The sequence below is a fragment of the Anomalospiza imberbis genome, chromosome 12, assembly GCF_031753505.1.
Source record: "Anomalospiza imberbis isolate Cuckoo-Finch-1a 21T00152 chromosome 12, ASM3175350v1, whole genome shotgun sequence".
Lineage (NCBI taxonomy): Eukaryota > Metazoa > Chordata > Aves > Passeriformes > Viduidae > Anomalospiza > Anomalospiza imberbis.
The window spans coordinates 792,590-812,115 of NC_089692.1; the positions used below are offsets into that span (position 1 = coordinate 792,590).

The following is a 19,526-nucleotide window of genomic DNA, read 5'->3' on the forward strand; positions in this document are numbered from 1 at the left end:
GGGAAAATTCTGGTAACAGAATTAACCCTGGTTCCATGCTCCCCAAGCCCACTCTGCAGCAGCATCCAGCCTTTCCCAGGTGCCTCCCAGCATGCTCACACACCTCCATGCCTCCCCCTAGGATTTCCCTTCCCCTGGCACATCTGCATGGAAAGGCAATGACTCAAGTCTAAGTGTTCACTTCAATCCAGTTGCTCTGCTGAAGCCTCGATTCCATGCCATCAAAGACATGAATGTGATATTTGGGTTGATCCTGCAGTATTTGAAGACCACAGCTGAAGGAAGCTGTGATGAGCAAACCCTTGAGAGAGAGCTGACTGCTGCAGAATTAAGGCAGCAATTAAAGGTTTAAAGAATTAAGGTAGCAATTAAAGTGTTTGGATTGGTGTGTATTTACCTCGCAGCTTTTCCCCAGGATCTCTGACAGCCTGGTAAATACACACCAGGCGCTTGGAGAGGCTCAGCTCTCACAGGCAAATGAGGTAAGAGTGAAAGCCAAACATAATCCACTTGGATTGCTGGAACATTCCAATTAGCCAAGGGAAAGGGAGGAGATGGCTCAGCACTGCACAGCTCTGTGCTGGAGCTCAGCCACAGCCTCTCCTTCCAGCACCCACTGCTCCTTTGCACTCCAGCTTACACAGGAAATCTGATTTATGTACTCAAACCGGACAGGGAACCAGCTCACTGAAAAACCCACCCCAAAGCCCACCAAGACTCCTCCGAACAAGCACAAAAGGCTAAGAAGGAGAAAAATCCTGGAGTCCACATCCACATTGTCCAACCCTGCTATTGCCTGCTCACACCATTCAATTAAGAGAAAACACTTTAACTGATAATAGAAATAATGTTTTCCAAATCTCAGTTGTTCTGTGAGCATCAATAAGTGCCAAAGCCCTGCTAAATTTATGTTGCATCTCATATAGAATTCAAAATATAGTTCTAAGTATGAAAACAAGCCCCACTGCTTGCCATGCACCACAGGGTTTTGTGTCTGTTTTCCAAACAGTCGTGCCAGAGATGCTTCAGGCCTACTAGAAATTTCTTAACATCTGATGCATAATGAAAATATTTAATGGAGCATAAACACTCCTCTTTTCTTCCCCCCTCCATTCCTTAAGTGGTAACCACAGCTCTGTGTTGCTGCACATAGATGAACAAGGATTAATTCCACTTAAGTGCTGTCTAAAGGAACTTGGAACCAGGATTAGAGGATTTCTACCTGAAAACAGAGGGAGCTGGCACAGTCCAGCAGAAGGACTCCAGGTCAGAGCTTTGCAGAAGTGCACACTTTAATCACAACAACATCTGGAATCCTAGGATTTTCTCTCCAACTCCCCAAAACTGTCCACATTTGCCTTCCAGAGGAAAACCCTTCTGACCCTTCCAAATGAAGCCTGTAAGGCCAGGCTGCCTTTCAAAATTTCATGTCATATGATGCAAAAAAATGGTTTACTGAGGTTTTTCATGCCTAAGAGCATCACATTAAAAAGTAACTTCAGGAATTCAAGGTTCTAGTGACCTATATACTGTCAGATTTTAAAAAAGCATAAGAAACATTATGGAAACAGCTATGTAAATATAGTTCATTTAATAAAAATGTAAATAAGATTCACAGAAGAGACTTAGAAACCTTGAAATATTTATTTTTAATGAAAGAGATTAAGTCTTCAAGGTAAGATTTGTTTCTAAACTTGTAAGTCCAGTATTCTAGGGCTATTGTGCTTTATTTTATTTATTAAAGGGACAGTTCTTATATTATAAAAACATTAAGCTACTCTAACATACTTACTGCTAACTTTTATTTCCTTTCAAGGATTTGTGATTGTTGCCGCCTTGGTCTGAATTCAGCACATTGAAGGAGAAATATTCAATATCTTATCACTGGTGTTTTCCAGCATTAGTCATTTCCACAAATACATTTGCCCTTTTGCATTCACACCTGGTTTAACTTGATAGCATCTTACACAAAAAACCTGACTGAAGAGGAAACAAAGCAACAAGAAAAAGATCTAAGAAAGCATCATACAGAATTTATTTATAGGACAACAAAGGAAGGAAATGGAAGGGTTATTTGGAACTTCTTTACCTATAAAACAGAAACAGAGACTGATGATCTGAGCCCCTTGATTTACTGACAATACTTAAATAGCACCTTACTTGTACTTTCAATGATGGACCAGCTGTGAAATTTTATTTGTAGTCTTCTAGGAAAAGAAGCTGGTGCTTTTAGGAAATATTTATATTGAGTAATGTGAGGTTGTTTTTCAGCATCCATTTTTACTAACATATTCTGACATGGAAGTCAGCTGTGCTTCCTGCTAAAGCATTATCCAGGAGAGGCATTGATATCCACCTTCTAATATTAAAGTTTCTTTGAAGAGCTGGGAAAAAAGTAAAGGATTGTCAGGAGAATTCTAAGGAATGGGTGAGGTAGATTGTCCCCAACAGAAAAAAATAAACCTTGTGAAGATTTTTCAACTGTAGAAAAATTTCATTACTTTTTGTCCCTCAAAATATACTGTAGAGAGGTAAAAGTAAGAAGTGAGATGTAGAATCCCAGAATCATTCAGGAAATCATTCCATCATTCATGGAAAAGCCTTCCCAGTCCATGGAGTCCCAGCTGTGCCCGATGCCCACCCTGTCCCCAGCCCAGGGCACTGAGTGCCACCTCCAGCCCTTCCTGGGACACCTCCAGGGATGGGCACTCCAAACCTCCCTGGGCAGCCCCTGCCAAGGTCTGAATACCCTTTCCATGGGGAAATTCCTCCTGGTGTCCACCCTGAGCCTGCCCTGGCCCAGCCTGAGGCCGTTCCCTCTCCTCCTGTCCCTGTTCCCTGGGAGCACAGCCCGACCCCCCCGGCTGTCCCCTCCTGTCAGGAGCTGTGCAGAGCCACAGGGGCCCCCCTGAGCCTCCTTTGCTCCAGGCTGAGCATCTTTCCAGCTCCTGGGGCTCCAGCCCCTTCCCCAGCTCTGTTCCCTTCCCTGGACATGATCCAGCCCCTCCATGTCCTTCCTGAATGTGGAGGCCCAGAACTGGACAGACAATAATGAGTTGTGCTAGAAACAAATGTGCCAGATTTCTAACAGCAGGTAATTAATGTCACATGGGTGCACATTCACTAGGACAAACTAATCCTTATGACATTCCTTGCCTAACTCTTCCTGGCCTATTCAGATAGGCAAAAAATAAGGTTCAGACAGGATCCATATTCAGATAAGATCAATAAAGCATTTAGCTCAAAGCTACAGTGCTGATGGACTCAGGTTTGGGAATCACTTCTGTAGGATCTCTCCGCAGCAGTTTGAGCCTATTTCTAACAGAGGTGGGTAAGCAAGGAAACAGAGAATTGCAGCCATCAATCCCAGAAAAGAAAAAGACTTGACTCAGAACTTCAGGACCAGAAGGAGACAGAACTGATGCTCGAGCAGAGGAGAAGTTTCTCAAATGCTAACGAGAGACCTCAGAGACTTCAGGTACTTGAAGTTTGAAGGCTGAGGCAGACATAACCTGAAACCTGCTATTATCTGCATTGTCATAAACTGCTGGTCATCAGAGCCAGAGTTTGTGGGGTGGCTTTAAAAAATGTGCAGTACTGAGCCCAAATTATCCTTAGCATTGTTTCCCCAGAACTGCACTGCAGGTAATTACACTCTTTATTCTAGATGCAATGCAAGCACAAAGCCTGGAGAAGCAAATGCACAGAAGCTTTAAAATATTTACAGCAGCAGCACCATTTCTATAGATCCTGATCGTCGAGTTCATGCTGGATTTTTAATTAGAAGTGGTGTTTTCTGGAGAAGCATTTATTAGCTAAAAGAAATTAAAAATAATTATGAGCAGGTAAAGAAAAATGAAATAGATCATTGAAACCCACAAATAACAGAAGTCCCAAGCTCGTTTGTGCAAAAGCAGAAGCTCAGTGGGATTCAGGAGACAAACACTTCTGATAAATTTTTCTCACATTCCTCCTTCAGATTATGACAGGACATCTCAGCTCTTAGGATGCATTTATCTTTCAGCTGCCCTGTTCAGTGTTAACCAGGCTGCAAATTTATAAAATGTTTATAGTAGAAACTTGTATTGTGGTAAATAAAATCTACCCAGTTCAGCAGTATTTCATGGCACAAGGAATTCAACCCGACTCAGTTCAATACAGCAAATACCTCACATCACAGAGGGAACCAGCACACAAAATATTTGATACATTAACTCAAATTGATGTGCCAGTATTTGATCCCAGCTGCCTTTCAGAGGACATTGAGCTGAATAGTGCAAATCTCAGTTAATAAAGCCCGTGAGTGCCCACAGGTGACCTCCTCTGCTGCCCTGTCCCTGTCCTCGACCATCAGCAGCTGGAGTGTAACAGAGATTCCAGCCTGGATCCCTCCTGAACCTCTGCAGGGTGGAACTCTCCAGGAGCTCCAGGCAGCCCTGGCACAGTTAATTTTGCACCTGGTAGAACCCTGGCACAGAGGAAACAGAGCTCAAACCCCATCTGCAGCAAGGGCTGTCAGCTCTCCCCTGTCTGCACCAGCCCAAGCACCAGCCCAGGCTCCAGGAAAAGTGTAATTCAGATTTATGAGAAGACATTTCACATCCAATATAATTGATTACCCGCTGTAATGTGAACAGAACCTAATTGGTACTAATGAACCTGTGCATGATACAGCAAAGCATTTAATAACACGGAGACTACAAAATGCCAAGCCAGATGTCATTGATGGGGAGGATAATTTTCCCAGATGGATAAGTTTCCTCTCCATTTTGCTGCCTTCAGGTTGGAGAAGGTGCCATTTTCCTCAGGAGATGGCTCTGATCTTCCACAGGCATTAGTTCTGTTCCATCACGGCCTGTGTTCTACACCAAGATATTTTCCTGTCCCAGTGAGAGCATGGAAATGCTTGTCTGCCCTGGCAAATTTTGATAAATGTAACATCAGATTAAAAATCATACAAGTGCACATAGACAATCTGAGCAAGACTGAAGCTAACACATCTCTTTGGGTCTATTACAGAAGAAAAACAAGATTAAAACTCTTGAAATTTTTAAAATATTCAGTTGTGGATTTGGTGGGGAAATGAAAGAACACATATGTGCTATACCAATAAAAATGTGCCTTGGTGGGAAAAAAGCAAACTGTGTAGTGTTAAAATTATTCGATTTGTTTGCTTGATTTTTAAATTTTTTACATACTAAGACTGGTTATAAAATTAACAAATTGTGGATTATTCCATGCAAAATAGCAATCAGCATGAGGGACAGCCATGGATTCATACATTTGTAACAGGAATATTCCTTATTCTGTTTGCTAAAATTACAAAGCCTTTTCCTGAAGTGTCAGGGTGTGCTGCAAAAAGACACAGAACTGCTCCAACTATAAAATTAAAAGCTGAAATTCAGCTTTACATGCCATAATGCAAACTCAGATTAAAAGCAGTCAGAGCCTATAGCACAGACCAGCACGGTTATTTTGGTGGGTCCATTCCCAAACACACTGAACTCTCTCAATCAATTATTTTATCCAGAAGACAGTCTGCACACATTCTCTCTTCTATATGCAATCAATCCTAGTGAAAATTATCCAAAGTAGGTTGTAGATAGATCCCCTGATTTTGCAGGCTTCACCAAATTATACAACTGAAATGTGAAAGGAGAACAGTAGGTCTGGGTGGCAGACGAGGCACTGCTGTTAATGAAGAGAAGGCGAGTATTTAAATTGAGAAGGCATCTTGATGCCTTCTATGCAAGCTGAATAGCAGAACATAATAGGGAAATAAACCAGCTATCAGCCAAGAGAAATAGGAATCCATCAACGGGGACTGTACGGAATTAGAATAGCACAGCAAGAGAAGCAGAGACTTTAGAAGAATATACTAAAATTTTTACTTTGCATTATAATGACATCTTAGAAGCAGATGGCAAAATGCCACTAGAACAGGAAGATGTCAAGAAATAATAGTGTCAGCAGCTATATAAAGAGCTAAAGATGCTCCAGACTACCTTGTGTTTGTAAGGCTGTGCTTTACAAAGGCTTCAAATAATTTAATCTATGCAAGCAAAACCAGCAAAGACACTGCAAACCCTTGCCTGGCCCACCACTCACTTTTAAAAACAGGATCACCCAGACTGAGGAAACAAGGAGAACATATTTTAACATATTATAAAAAGTATTATTGTCATCATTCGTTACAAACTACACACGGCTCAGTACATGCTTCGGGGTGCTTATTAAATTTGTCATGACTAATTAGGAATTGTTCAGAAGAGTTTGTAGAGAGTGATTTGGGAAGACATGCTTGAAATGTGAAGGCCAACATCAATGTTATCAATAAATCCTTCGTGTTCTCCAGTGAATTGAAAACAAGCTAAAATATGGGTCTGGGAGCACGTAAGGATTCAGAATAATGCATGAAAGACAATTTTTGGAACACCATAAGTCTCCCAACCTGCCTTCCTCACATTCCCAGGTAAGCCCTGGGTGTTTGTTTTACAAGGAACAGCTCTCAGTGCCACAGGCAGAGGCATTGACATCCAATGGGAGAAGGAAGGGACAAGAGATGACAGATCAGGAGGGGAAAATGCAGCATTAACAGCAATATCTGCTCAAGGAGTTCTGGTTCTTTAGCTCCAGTTGGTGGGAGGACGGACTTTGAGGCAGGAAAGAGAAAAGATGGAGAAGGGATGGAGAGAGAGCTCCCAAAGCCTCCCTGCCCACCCTGTCAAGCCAGTACAGCCACATGCCAGGGCAATTTAAAGGCTGGTTCTGGAGGGCCTTGAGAGTAAAGATGAACAATTTTTCAGTTCTGCAGCCCGGGTGTGAATCCAAGGAATCCTACGCAGCGCCAGCACTTGTCAGTACACACATTTTTTGCTTTCTGCTGATTCTTTGTAAATTTGTCAAATCAAGAGCTTATCCCAGACTTTCTGAGAAATATTAATGCTAGGATTGTCTTTAAATTTAACTCTACTATATGATAAAACTAAAAGAAACCAAACATTTTATGTAAAGTTGAACATGCAACAAGCCCCTCAATTCTCAAGTTTTTATTATTTTATATAAATTGGAGCATGTCTGACTGACAGACCATCAAAAATCGTGATGGGCTTGGTGCAGTCTGGGGACACAGAGCAAAGGACAGCCCACAGCAGCAGCCTCAGCTCCCCCAAACCTGCCTGCAGGAAAACAAACCAGCTGAAGCACAAAAAAAAAAAACCACCCCCCAAAAATTTGTCCAAAAATACAGCAATCATTGTAGTTATTAATATTTTATATTAGTGGTTTTTCATGCACCTATTTGTGCATTTGTATTTAAAGCAGCTGGGAACAAATCCCTAATTCCCAGTTGCTTTGAGGAGGTTGGATGCCTCCAACTGTAGGGGACTCTGCCAAAACACAGGTAGAAGGATTTTGCTGACTTCAGCAGACAGAGTTGAACCCTCTTTACCATTTTCCATTTGTAACATGAGGGTTGTTAGATCATTTGGGTAATAAAACACAGATTGTTGACTTGATCAGTTATTTTAGGGATAGAGCACATGGAGAACATATATTTCAATTTAGTCCCCCAAAGGCTGTAAAAGCAGCCATAAAGCAACCAGAAGGCAGGTAAAGGATGACTTTTATGGCAGGCTAAATGAAAGATAATTAGGCAACAAAACAGGAGGCATAAGTAGATGGAAATCTTTGTTTCCTTGTTCCATCAAGCCTTTAGGCTTGAAAATCCTGCTTACAGTCCTGAAGAGTTTGGGTAGCAAGGACACATTGCCAGAGCCACTGTGCTGGTTTTCAGCAATTTAAACCAATCATTACATCCAGGAATGATTCATCAGGACACCAAATCCAAGAGAAGTGGGTCAGGGAGGGAAGTTCCATCTCCCAGCACAATTCCCACATTTGAAAGGAAAATTCACATTGTGTTGAAATGCACAAAAAAAGCTGAAGGCACAAAAGTATTGAAGGCCTTGGGCAGAAATACAGCCACTTTTCCCCTGACTCTCACATTCCTATCTCTCAAAAACAAATACAGATATTTAACCCCTTTCAAGCCAAGTTCCCACAGCAGGTAGAAAATAAGAACACATGGTATTTTAATATATTATTACATTTCCTATGTTATTTTCTTTTCTTCAAGATTTGTTCTAAACTTCTGCAAAGTCAGACTGGTGGTTTTGGGTCACAGGTTTGAATTAGATGCCACACAAACACATTCTGGTTATGTTCTACTACATTCAACTTGAGAGCTGCAAACTTCTGCCTCAGCTTTTTTGGAAGGATTCTTCCACTCAGCAGATGATTCCAGTTCTAGAGTTTCTCTGCTACCTTACATAATTTTACCACAACTAATAGTCTTGGAGCCTAAAGCTATTTTTATTTTTAAAATAAAAATAAATGCATTCAGCATCCTTCCTTATTAACTCTTTTTTTAGAAAGAAAGGTAAAAAAATTTAAGGGCATTTCTAACAGTCAAGGCCACAAAAGTGAAAGACAGAGACCTTTCCTCTTGAAATTCAGCCAAAATGTTGTGCAATATATATAAATAAGGTGTTGTGTCTGCACACAGAAGGCATTCGAGGGAACAATAGCTTTTGAAAAAGTAATTTGCACTGTATTTCACAATGTAATGAAGATATTTATTTGTGTTAATGTTTTCAATACCACAGAGCAGGCCTTGCACATAATTGCATCCAACTCCTCCTCACCTCTTTTGTAATAATGGGCAATAATTTCTCATGTACAGTTTGTATGGGTTTATAAAAGTGTGAAAAGCAAATGAGTGAAAGGCAGAGGCAAAGAGGCTTTTTCAAGGCAGCTGGTGGCACAAGAACTGGAAGCTGAGCAGAGGAAGCAAGTCCTCAGTAGCAGTTAATGACAAAGGTTTGAAAAGAGCTTGTAATCCAGGAAAGTACTGAATTAGTCAAAGGAGGTTTGTAGAGCAAGGGACAGAGAAAAAACCACTTGGTCTTGCTAAACCCATTTGAGATCAAGGAGGGGAATTCTGAATTACAGAGAAGTTCTGAGTAAATAATGATCACAGGAGGAACACTTGAAATAAGGGAGCCAAAATGGAGGAGATCCTGTCCCATTAATATCCAATTATTAACCTACACACTACAGAGTGAGAGCAAGAAATCTGGGAGAAAAGACCTAACCAGTAGAGTAGCATTGAGAAAGAATGAAAGGAGGTCCTACGTGAGGAAATCAGAGAGGAAGGACACAACAAACTGGTACAAGAGCACAGAAGGGCCAGCATGAGGGGGTGGTGATTTCAACAGAGTGATCTTTAGCAGGAAGAGTGGAAAGTACAGGCTGGCATAGGTGCATAATTTTCAACTCTCCTCCAATAACATGACAATCCCAGCTCAGCTTCCCTTGCCATTTTTTTTTTCCTTAAGAAACTTATTTTTCATTAAAACAAGAAAACATAAGATGGAGGTGTAGGAAGGCTGTGCCTGGCATCTGGTATTTAATCATCCTATCTTCTGACACTGCAAACTTCATTATGTCCCCCCTTAATCTTGTCTGGTGTCATTGTGCATTACAGCTTCTGTTCCCAATAAAAGGATTGTTTGAGCCAACACTGCACGGACGATCTCCCTGGATTTATGCTGACTAGCACAAAATTAGTTACAGATGCCCCATGCCTCCCTCTTAATAACCCCTGGTGCTGCATTAACACATCTCTAGCCTGCTGATTCTTCCACTATTGCCTAGGAGAAACAGAGACCTCAGTGCTCTCTCTTCACACTTTAATCCTCTTAAAATCATAGAATTATTTCAATTTCTCAAATTTTACTAATTGAATATGTCCTTCTGTGCAATTTGCCCAGAAAGGTGGAGAGCTCCCAAGAGATTTCACATGGGAATCTGCTTTTGGAATGGCTCTGCTTCATGGATAACCTTTGTCACAGAGTATTGGCCAGGTTCCAGAGCCACCACTCAGGGGGTGGAGTGCCCATCCCTGGAGGTGTCCCAGGAAGGGCTGGAGGTGGCACTCAGAGCTCTGGGCTGGGGACAAGGTGGATATCAGGCACAGACTGGACTCCATGGTCTGGAAGGGCTTTTCCAGCCTCAGTGATCCAGTGATTCAGGTGGACCTTGGCACTGGGGAACCCTTGCAGAAGGGAATATCCCAACCAGCCTCCAAATAAGACAACACATATTAGAAACAACCAATAAAGGCAGAATTTTGGGATCAGAGCTTCTGATCCAAACAGTGACTTACTCCCTTAAACAATCGAGTTTTATCATCTGTGCCTGAGCTCTTTTACACATGTCCACCTTTGTGACACCTATTTCCATTAAAGTTAGATCTCCTTGATCTTCTCTAGACAAAATCCTGACCAGCTCTGAGGCCCAGCCTTGCTCCAAACAGCTGCAGGGCGGCCTAAGACATCCCAAAGCACCGGGCAGTGATGAGTACTCTGATGTACCAATAAAGTAAATAAAATTCCCTGTGTTCCTACTTCTACAAATGAAGCATTGATTAGTCAATGAATAGTGAATGTTACCTTATAATGCCACTGCTTACAGGCCTCAGAGCCTATTGAAATACAGCTGAATATTGAAAATTGAACAACAAAGTCAATCTCTCTATTTTCATCATTATAATTTTGAGAAAGAGCCTTGTAAGTGTTGTTGTTGTAAGTTTTGTTTTTAATTGTAGCACAAAGTTATTTACCAAGATAGGTTTTTTGGTTTTGGTTTGGTTATTTTTTTTGGGGCGGTGGGGTTTTTTTGTGGGATTTTTTGGGTTTTGGAGGGGTTTTTTTGGTTGTTGTTTTGATATATATATATATATTTGTTTGTTTTTTGGGTTTTTTTTTTTGTTTTTTTTTGGTTTTTTTTGGCTTATATTCTACCTGATGCCAAAGAAACAGGAGAGGGAAAACTATCTAAGTTCACTTTACACTGAGTATTTTTGTGGTGTGGTCCTGGGTGAATTTGGCATTGAAGCTGAGCAGATCCATGCACTCATGCAATAAGGCACAGGCAATTACCTGTGCCCAGCTCCTGCTACCCAAAATAAAGCAATTCCCAGGCTGAGGTTTTAATCTGCTGTCCATCATCCAAGCTCCTGAAGTTCTAACTTGTCATGAGAGACAGTGGGAGAGATAATCACTGACCTGCAGCTCCTTCCCTGCCCAGCCTTTTGTAAATCACAGCTGGTAACAGGGAGTGCAACATATTTAGAAACACACAGATTATGGTATTGATCCTCCCCTCACGTTGGATCATGAACATCTTTCTCTTCTACCTGATAATATTTCAATTTAAAATGGGCTTAAATCCACTTTTATGTGTTCCTTTGGTGGCTTCGCTGAAAGGCCAGAAAGAGGAAATATGCCCTGTTATTTCAGTAATACTCAATAATTATTTTTCCCCCAAAACTTTTGCTTTGAATGCAACTCTTTTAAGAAAAAAAAAATCAGTAAACAGCAAGCCAAACAATTATAACAGCAGCAATCCTTCTGCTGTGCACCCCTAAAATGAACAATTGCCAATTATGTCAGTTCTTCCCAACTTTTTTCCAGAGTTCTTCCCATTTCAAGCAAACCTGTCTGCATATTGAGGCTGGAAAGGAAGACACCTCTATTGCTCTGACAAAGGACTGATAAATATATTAAATATATGTATGCATGTATGTGTTAGGATAACAGGAAGTACATTGCACTTGTAATTAGGCCAGAAGAGCAAAAAAAAAAATTTAAGAAACATTAATTAGGAAATAAACTATTAATTTAGTATAGAAGAAAAAGAATAATAATCGGAGTCTAGCTAGTATTTACCTACAAATTCTAATACAGGGCAATTAAAGTAGTGACTAAAATAGGAAACTCATTGTTTAAGCTATCAATGATATTAAAAAAGGTCTCACCTAAGCCTAAACAAGACATCCAGGAAGCAAAGGCCAGTAAAAATTCTTCTTTTACAGACCATATAAAATGGTCACATGCAGACAACCAGCAAAATTAAATCCATACAAGAAAGAAATACTGAAAAGTCAAAATTGCTTAGTGAAGAAAAAAGGGCAGATATTAAATAACCTGCACTAGAATATTTTCAGTTCAACATAATAATAAGTGATCAGGAAATGTGTATATAAGAATATGAGAGAAAACAAATTAAATGTATATTACATTAAAATATATAAAATTTTGCATATTAATTTTTTTTAAACAATTATAACTATCACCGCATATAAGATCTACAAGAAGATATATGAAATTACAGTACCATGGCAGGTGAAAATGAAATAAATTCATTCTGGTTGCCTTGTGAACAAGTTCTTTTTTTGCATGAAAAGCATAGACCCTTATCACATTTTGGGAAAGAGAATCAACTCCCCATCTTTCTGGCTGTGAATACATCCCACGTTATATCAGGAATTCAGGAAAGACAGAGGGGGCAGAACACAGAGCATACTCAGGCCTCCCAGCATTGTGTGCCCACGCCTCAAGCACCTCACACTCATCACCACTCTCAGCTTCCAGTGACCCAGGGAGCAGCTCACGGGGGGGCAGAACAAAGAGTTTGATCAGAGGAATGGAATGGATTTCACAGAGAGCCAATCCAGGCAGTAATTTTCGAAAATAAGTGGTTGAGGAGAAATATGATCGAGGTCTATAAAACGAGGAGCAGCTCAGAGATAGTGAATAGGCAATGATTTTTCATTATTTGCCATTTTTCAACACATAAGTGGAATAAAATGAAATTATGAACAAGCAGTTCAAAACAACCAAGAAGAAGGACTTTTCCTTCTCAACTCATAATTAAATCATACAGCTCATTACCCCAGCATGGTGCTTCTGCCAAGAGTATAATTTTTTTCAAAAGGAATTAGATAAATTCCTGGAGGGAATGTCCACCTTCAAAGCACTGGAAGCAACTGCTCCATATGTTGGTGGAGCTGGGAGAATGCCATGGAACAGGTCCACCCCAGAGGTGTCACATCCTGTCAGCCCCACTGGGACAGGACCCTGGTGAACACAGGGGTGCAGAGCTGCTGTCCTCCTCCAGCCATCCCATCATCACCTGCAGAGCCTGGAGCCCTCAGCTTACAGAGTGTACAACAGGGAACTAAAGGAGGCTTATAATGTTGTGATTAATGTCTCAGACTCTCAGAATGTCCAACACACACAGAAAATAAGATTCTGGTTCAGATATATCACTTTACCAAAAAAACCCAATGCCAGCAACCACTTGGGATGTAGAAATTTCTTCAGCAGATTTAAGATGACTTTAATTTCACAAACAGTTTGAGAGGAAATGTAAAACATTTTAACATTTAAATTAAATATTTTTGTGTTAAATACTTTAAGACTGATGGGATGTTTGTGGCCACCTGAAGGAAACACTTGGTAAAAAACTAAAATGGGATTGCAAAAGTCTGAAGAAAAATCTCTTTGTTCTCATTTCATGTCCCTGAACATAAAAGCTTAAATTTTCACTGATATTTCAGTTTGTCTGGCAAAACTGAAAAAGCTTCTCATTGGCAGAAATTCTCTAATCCTTGAGCAATAAACACTCAAACACTTCGACTGTTGAGATTACTATGACTCCATCTTCCATCAGGGCACAGCACAGTGCAGTGACAACTCTGTCACCACCCTAACAATGAGAGAACTCTCCTGCAAAAAATTCTTACCTCTTGCAGGAGAGATGTTCCTGTTGTGCTCAACAGTACAGAAATGGACCATTCATGCACTAATGGGAGAAATCCCACTAAGAGTACAAGACCATAAAATAACTTGCAACATTCCAGCCTGGGAGCCTACACTGCAGAGGGATCAGTCCCAGGGTCACCAGTGCAGGGTGAAATTGGTGGATCTATAAGCACTAATGTTTCACTCAGGTTTAGCTCCTGCTGCTCTCCTGCACTGATGAGCCCTTCCCAACCCTCAGCTGCAGGAATGTTGTGCACCTCCTGCAGCCCTGTTGGATCCCAAGAGTACCAAACACAAGGAAAGGCTGACTGGGCTGCTCACCTCCAGCCACTCAAATGAACAAAAGAGAAACATGGGAGGAAAAAAGTGTTTATTTCCACGAGGTCTCTGTGGCCCTCTTCCTTAGAGGTTTTTATCCTGATGACCCATTTATTGACAGCAAATCTTGAGAGCTCAGGAAATGTAGATTAACTCTGGGAATTGTCTGCCTCAGATTTCTTGCTCTATTTTCTCTTCCTTTCCCCCACATTTCCAGTCAACTACTTTGGTATTTCTGTCAATGACAAAAAGATTAAAGTCAACTTGAGTGCCTATTTTCCAAATGTACTTTGATTTGAGAGGAAAGTACTCCCAGAAAGAGAAATCTACCAGATTGATTAATTAATGTTCTTGTTCATTAACTGATGGTTGAAAAAAATTAAAATAAAATTATACTATAATAATGTGGTAATATCCCATGCAGTTAGCCTGATGTCGAGGAAATGCTTCAAGATTAAGAAAATAAGCATTAAATATAGCTAACATCCATCCAGAATGAGACTGAGATTAATTAAAAACCCAACAATATCACTATTTCCAATGTACTCTAATTCTGTATTATCTAAGCTTCTAAAAACGCCCCTCAATTGCTTTGTTAATTATGTTAGGTAAACACCAGCAATATATTAAATTCACACGTGGTAAATTCAACATGGGGTATTAAAGAAAGTGGATAGAAAGCCTAATTAGGCATTTTAAAAGTTTTAGATGTGCTTTCATGATCAAACAATGCAGTATAAAATAAATATTTAACACTTAAAACATAGCTACTCCGATAAGCATAATTTGGAAACCTTTAATGAATTCACCTCAATTAGCCTTTCATTACATAGCTCATTAAAAACTGATTTGAATATTGCTCCAGAAGAAATCCTGGTTCAGCTGTTATGATGGGATAGGGAGTCAGTGGAGGTGTGGTTAAACACACACTTTGGAACTGTCTGAAAGTCAGATTTGTTCCAGGGAAAAAGCCCTCAACCTCCTATGACATCAATATCAGATAAACTGAGCACGTGACACAAACCCTGGAAAACACAGGCACTGGGTTTTTCTGGTTTAATTCTGTTCAGGAGGAAACCAGACCAAGAAATGAACTAAATCATCTTGAATATGTGCCAGGTTCTTATCACCAACTCCATTCTCAGCAGTCCTTTCAGAAAAACAATGGTTTTTTGTTGCATTTTGTTTCTTTTTAAGGCTAATTTTAACATGTCTTTTCAGTGGGAACGTCACATTCCAAACACATGGACAGCAAATCCAGAGGCAGGGAGGCATTTGAAAGAGCAAACACCTTCCAGGGTGCTTGACAAATATGGCCCAGCCCTGATTGTATTTATTTATTTACAGAGTGGCGTTGAGCAGCTTTTGTGGCTTAGAGACACCAAAAGGAGAATTTGTTGCAGAGGCATACATTGTTTTTATTAAACTAATTGATCAGATGAGTGGAAAAATTCCCCTAATTGCTTTCATGCTACTTCAGTTGATCTAGCAAAAGATTTTATTCCTTCATGACCTTCACTTCAAATGTTGCTCAAGGCTTTACACTGTTTCAGGTCAAGTTAACTTGGAAACTTTGGAGAGCTTTAAGTGGAATAAAATCGAGACCCAGAGAGAGGAACACAAAGGAGTAGGGCCAGGCTGGAGGCAGGGAAGAGACAAAGTCAAAACATACCTTTGAATGTGACTTTAATAAGTGCACAGCATGGAAGCACTTCTCTTTCTTTTCTTTTCCCTTTTGCTGCACCGAGAAGGAAACCAATTCAGGGACAGGATTGTGTCATTGGCTTGGCCTTGTGTGCAGAGGGATGTTTTGTTGCAATACCTGGAAGAGGTCACTGAACAATTGGATTTGAAATTGTCTAAATCTAAGCCACATTCTGTCATTCACAGCTGCTGCAAAGTGTGCAGAGCCAGCAGAGCCCTTCTCCCTCCCCAGGAAAAGAGCTCAAGAGCAGCTCCTGCCCGAGAGCTCCTGCACGGTGGCTTTGGGCAGGGTCTGCACCTCCCTGTGCACTGCAGAAAGGTCAGGGGGAGAGCAGCCTCAAACAAGGGCTGACAGCAACCCCAGCCCCTCATGGGCACCAGGCAGCAGCATTATTAGCATAGAAATCCAATCCAATGCAGAGCAAACACCAATAATAATGTTGCAGCCATTAATAATTTAAACCCAATAAAACCAGCACCTCACGAGCGCATGCAAGCGTTATTTATGAACACCTCCAAGTCAGCTCAGCCTGGGAAGGCATTTCTGGATCGTTCTGCTTTGCTCCACCAGTGATTGATGCATGTGGATGGACACTTAGCGCACTCACATGGAAATCAGCGCCGATATCCCAGGCCCAGGAAGCAATCAATAACTTTTAACAATGTGTGCATTTTCCCATCGTGTCTCTGAGCACACCAGGGCCCCAGAGGCACCCAGAGGCCAATGAAACAAATCCATTGGAGGAATTATCAAAGGCTGCTGAGCACCAACACATCACCTCTGAGTCAGGAAATCCAGGGATCCCGGCAGGCTCATGGGAAGAGCTGGGAAGGTGCTGATGCACTGCTCTTGCAGGGTTCCCTACAGCCCTGCCCATCCCTGCAGACACTGCTCTGATTCACTCCAGTGCTCTCATGCTGTTTGAACCAAAACAAGTCCTGAGCACTGTATTTGAGCAGATAAATACAAATGATCACTCAGGAACAAGCATTACTTCAGGAAGGCCAGTGCTGCCTGCCAGACTGACCCGTTCCTCTGCACAGTTCCTGCATCCCAGGGAGAATTCCCAAACTCCACCTCTGTGTGGTGATGCCTTAAGATTTCAGCTTTTCTATTTTCCATCCATTTGTAATCCTGCAGCTCTTCAGTGTAGAACTCTAAACTCCACACACAGTGTGAGCTGCTGCTTCCCCATTTTGGGCAGACACGACAATTCCTCTCCAGGCCTGGCAGTCAAGGACACCTCACTGCCTCAGCCCGAGAGATGGAAACAAAAGGGAGCTGGGGAGGCAGACTTGGGGTCAATGCCTTCATTAGCTGAAGCTGTAATTGGGGGTTAACCCCCAATGTGCAGATGGACCGAGATTACAGAAGTGTGCAAAGCTGTGACCCGTGGTCCATTTTGGGTGTAGCCCCTGGGGGAGGGCTCTGCCCAAAATGTGCCTGAAGGCCCTCCAATAAACAGAGCTGCTTTTTATCCCCTTAACTCTGTCTGGCCTCTGTTTTTAGGTAGTCCCAAAAAGGCACCAGTGGGAGCAGGACTGCCTCCCCTGGGGGCTCTTCCCATCACAGGCACTCACACACATGGGCTCCTGCTGTTTCATTCCATAAAGACTGAGGGGAAAAAAGCCTTCAAGGAAGCACTTTCTTTCTCTCCCTGACAAGGCCAAGACAGGCACAAACATATCCCACTGCTCCCAAAATTCCCCTTCCTGCCCTTCCTCCTCCCTGCTGGCTGCTCTCAGGGAGCAGCCAAGAGCAAGGACCAGGGCTTGCAGGCAGCTGCCCCTGCCAGCAGCTGAACCTCCACTCCACAGCCCCCTCACAGGTCCCTGAGCTCTTCCTGGAGGGTTCGTTACTTTAAAATACTCCAGATGTATTTGAGAGTTCTCTCTTTTAAAAGAAGACCTTCAGGTAGATGTGTCAATAAGTTACACTGAAAATAGGAAAGAAAGTGAATTGTTGATATTAGAAAGTTACCTGGGCAGGCTTGACAGAATAGGATGTAAAATTCAGGAGAGAATTCCCAGTCCTTGCTGACATGATGGAGCTCAGCCATTCAGACAGAGCCACCATTTCTTTACCTTCAGATCACTTCACAAACCACTATAATTTCATCTACAATGAAACACCTCATGAAAAGTAAGGCAAAGCCCAGGCTAGCCCAGCTGATTGCAATGACTACTGCTTTTCCCAGGAATAAAAATGTCAGACTTGTCCTTCTCTGAGTGCACTTTGGGTGGGGAAGGCAGTTCCATGACTGAAGTACATCACCACTTACTGTAAGCATCTTTAAAACTGTTTATGTGCTTAATTACTCATTTTAATTCATATTTCATGCTCCTGGCAGCTCTGAAGAGCTGTAGACAGGTGTGCTGATCTCATGCTGAGGGGTTTCTGAACACCCAGGCATAAATCCCACTCCCCAAATCCCACTCACAACAATTAAAGGCTAATGGGAGTGAAGGGGAAAATTAAAGTAAAAATTACAGCATGGAAATTACTTAGAGATGGAGATGGAGAAGCAAAAGGATATTTTTGACTCTTCTATGCCATGGAATAATACACAGAAATCTTATTTTGCAACCTTAACAGTGAATGAGCAAGATGACAATCAAAATATCTTATAAACCAGAGAGAAGCAGAGATCAATAGCCAGACACTACAAGCGAATCCGTATTAACCTTAGGAACTATGACAAAACCTCAATCTACAGCTCTTCAAACACAAATCTGCAGGGAAAAACAGGCAGAAAACACAGCCAGTTTCAATACCCTAAAATCTATCATATCTTTCCATTTTGTAACTCTGGACAATAATTACTGTTTTCAAATACTGCACGTTTTAAATCTGTAAATTAAATTTTTCTCACATCCTCCAATAGATGCAATGGACATGTCTGTGCTCTGTTTACATGGAGTGACCATTTGATTCCACACCTTTCCTCCCAGATATCTTTCCTTAATAGATTTTATCTATTTTGGATACTGTGGGTTTGCATTCAGGTGCTTTAAATCATGAACAGAAACAGCAGCTTTTGCAAGGGGAGATTGTTTGATGGCTGCGCTCCAATCTGCTTTGTGAATGATCCATGCCCAGAACAGTGGCTGCTGTGGGATGGGTGCTGTTTTGGGATCTGAGCATTCCTGGCAGTGCTCAGGAGCAGGCTGGATGGGGCTGTGAGCAGCCTGGTCTTGTGCAAGGTGTCCCTGGTCTTGTGCAAGGTGTCCCTGGTCTTGTGGAGGGCGTGGAATGACCTTTCAGGTCCATTCCAACACAAACCATTCTGTGATTGCAGCTGTAGGGCTGGGAAAAGCAGGCAGAAATATGCAGGGAAATGCTTTTTCAGAGCAGGGTGGAATTCAGGAATTGCCACAAGCCACTGCAGGGGCAGAAACTGCTGCTCCTACTGAAATTCCCCCTCTGCTTCCTCATCTTGGGGCCTGACATGCAGGAAAAATCCCCCCACTAAACCCATTTCCTTCATGTGGCTGCACTGTTGTGTTTCTACACGGATAAAGAGCTTTTCTCCCTTCTTCAGGGCAAACCCAGGCAGAGCTGGAACATCCCCATCTTTGCAAACCAGCTCTGACCCCAGGAACAGCTACCAGGGAGCAGCAGATGCCCCAAGCAGGAGCTGTGGCCACCATTAAGGAGGGATTGTTCCAGGAGGAGATGGAGAACTGGGCTGGGAACTGAAGCTCTGCTGCTCCTCCCCAGGAAAGCCCACAGGAGCAGCTCCAGAGGTGACCCGTGTGACACAGAACAACCTGGTGGAGGGGAGGAGCTGTCTCCAGGTGTGCTCCATGGGCGTGGCTCCCACTGCGGGAGGA

General features: G+C 42.0%; 1 long non-coding RNA gene across 1 annotated transcript; it reads right to left on the reverse strand.

Moving 5' to 3' along the window:
* Window positions 1–1,638: 1,638 nt before the first annotated feature.
* Window positions 1,639–17,533, reverse strand: LOC137480945 (uncharacterized). The gene is made up of 3 exons (XR_011003197.1): window positions 17,276–17,533; window positions 15,661–15,810; window positions 1,639–2,384 (listed from the first exon to the last, which is right to left on the reverse strand). It is a non-coding gene; the product is annotated as an uncharacterized lncRNA (long non-coding RNA).
* Between the last annotated feature and the right edge of the window lie 1,993 nt (window positions 17,534–19,526).